Source organism: Arachis ipaensis, chromosome B7, assembly GCF_059453495.1.
Source record: "Arachis ipaensis isolate K30076 ecotype BB chromosome B7, ASM5945349v1, whole genome shotgun sequence".
Classification (NCBI taxonomy): domain Eukaryota; kingdom Viridiplantae; phylum Streptophyta; class Magnoliopsida; order Fabales; family Fabaceae; genus Arachis; species Arachis ipaensis.
In genome coordinates this window covers 55,510,001-55,512,500 of record NC_142442.1, presented here as the reverse complement: position 1 = coordinate 55,512,500, position 2,500 = coordinate 55,510,001, and positions in this window count along the sequence as shown.

The window sequence follows — 2,500 nt, the reverse complement described above, 5'->3', positions numbered from 1 at the left end:
CCCGGCGGCACACCACAACCACAACGTGCTTGCTAGTGTGCCTAGGGGATGGCAAGGCAACGTGCATCTGGCTGGCATTGCGCCCAGCAAGCCTTTGGGCAACTCGAGTTTCAGCATCACGACTCCCCTCCCCCCTATAATAGGCTGCCGAGCCATTACCAAAGTGCCACGGGTAGACGTCCTTTTCCGTGAGGAGACATACTAAAGGAAAGTGCTCTAGAGGTCGAATTTTGACGCCGTTTTTTGCAACAACCTCTAGAAAAATAAGAACTTTCCATCCTCCAAATTTGGTGAATTTACACCGTGCCGATTTTTTTTGACGATTTTTTTACCGCCCGGAATGCCGGAAATTCAAAAAAAATGAAAAACGGAGCAAACCTGCGATTTTTGACCTGGATTTTTTTGTGCAGCCTTCACATAATATTACCAAGGTTCCCTCAAAATTTCACGAAAAATGCACGAGCCAATTCTGAGATATGAAAATTTGGCTCCTCCGTTGCAACGCTCCGAGCCATCGTTGCAACGGCGGGTGCCTCCGTGGGGGGCGGGGGAGCCCGGCGGCACACCACAACCACAACGTGCTTGCTAGTGTGCCTAGGGGATGGCAAGGCAACGTGCATCTTGCTGGCATTGCGCCCAGCAAGCCTTTGGGCAACTCGAGTTTCAGCATCACGACACCCCTCCCCCCTATAATAGGCTGCCGAGCCATTACCAAAGTGCCACGGGTAGACGTCCTTTTCCGTGAGGAGACATACTAAAGGAAAGTGCTCTAGAGGTCGAATTTTGACGCCGTTTTTTGCAACAACCTCTAGAAAAATAAGATCTTTCCATCCTCCAAATTTGGTGAATTTACACCGTGCCGATTTTTTTTGACGATTTTTTTACCGCCCGGAATGCCGGAAATTCAAAAAAAATGAAAAACGGAGCAAACCTGCGATTTTTGACCTGGATTTTTTTGTGCAGCCTTCACATAATATTACCAAGGTTCCCTCAAAATTTCACGAAAAATGCACGAGCCAATTCTGAGATATGAAAATTTGGCTCCTCCGTTGCAACGCTCCGAGCCATCGTTGCAACGGCGGGTGCCTCCGTGGGGGGCGGGGGAGCCCGGCGGCACACCACAACCACAACGTGCTTGCTAGTGTGCCTAGGGGATGGCAAGGCAACGTGCATCTTGCTGGCATTGCGCCCAGCAAGCCTTTGGGCAACTCGAGTTTCAGCATCACGACACCCCTCCCCCCTATAATAGGCTGCCGAGCCATTACCAAAGTGCCACGGGTAGACGTCCTTTTCCGTGAGGAGACATACTCAAGGAAAGTGCTCTAGAGGTCGAATTTTGACGCCGTTTTTTGCAACAACCTCTAGAAAAATAAGATCTTTCCATCCCCCAAATTTGGTGAATTTACACTGTGCCGATTTTTTTTGCCGATTTTTTTACCGCCCGGAAAGCCGGAAATTCAAAAAAAATGAAAAACGGAGCAAACGTGCGATTTTTGACCTGGATTTTTTTGTGCAGCCTTCACATAATATTACCAAGGTTCCCTCAAAATTTTAGAAAAAATGCACGAGCCAATTATGAGATATGAAAATTTGGCTCCTCCGTTGCAACGCTCCGAGCCATCGTTGCAACGGCGGGTGCCTCCGTTGCAACGAAACCAGCCAACGATGCACCTAACCCAGCATCCGTTGCAACGCACCTTGCCTCCGTTGCAACGCGCCCAGCCAACGTTGCACCGTCCCCTGCCTCCGTTGCAACGCGCCCAGCCAACGTTGCAACGCGCCCTGCCTCCGTTGCAACGCTCCCAGCCAACGTTGCAACGCGCCCTGCCTCCGTTGCAACGTCACCAGCATCCGTTGCAACGCGCCCTGCCTCTGTTGCAACGCGCACGGCCAACGTTGCACCGACCCTAGCATCCGTTGCACTGCCCCCAGCCAACGTTGCAACGCGCCCAGCCAACGTTGCAACGCGCCCTGCCTCCGTTGCAACGTCACCAGCAACCGTGGCAACGCGACCTGCCTCCGTTGCGACGCCCCCAGCCAACGTTGCAACGCGCCCTGCCTCCGTTGCAACGTCACCAGCATCCGTTGCAAAGCGACCTGCCTCCGTTGCAACGTCACCGGCCAACGTTGCAACGCACCCTGCCTCCGTTGCAACGCCCCCAGCCAACGTTGCAACGCCCCCAGCCAACGTTGCGACGCGCCCTGCCTCCGTTGCAACGTCCCCAGCATCCGTTGCAACGCCCCCAGCCAACGTCGCAACGCGACCTGCCTCCGCTGCAACGCCCCCAGCCAACGTTGCAACGCGCGCAGCATCCGTTGCAACGACCCCAGCATCCGTTGCAACGCGACCTGCCTCCGCTGCAACGCCCCCAGCTTCCGCTGCAACGCCCCCAGCTTCCGTTGCAACGTCACCAGCATCCGTTGCAGCGCGCACAGCGTCGGGTCCGTCCCCTGCAACTGACCAGTCACTATGCCTGGTCACCGTGATGGGGTACGCGTG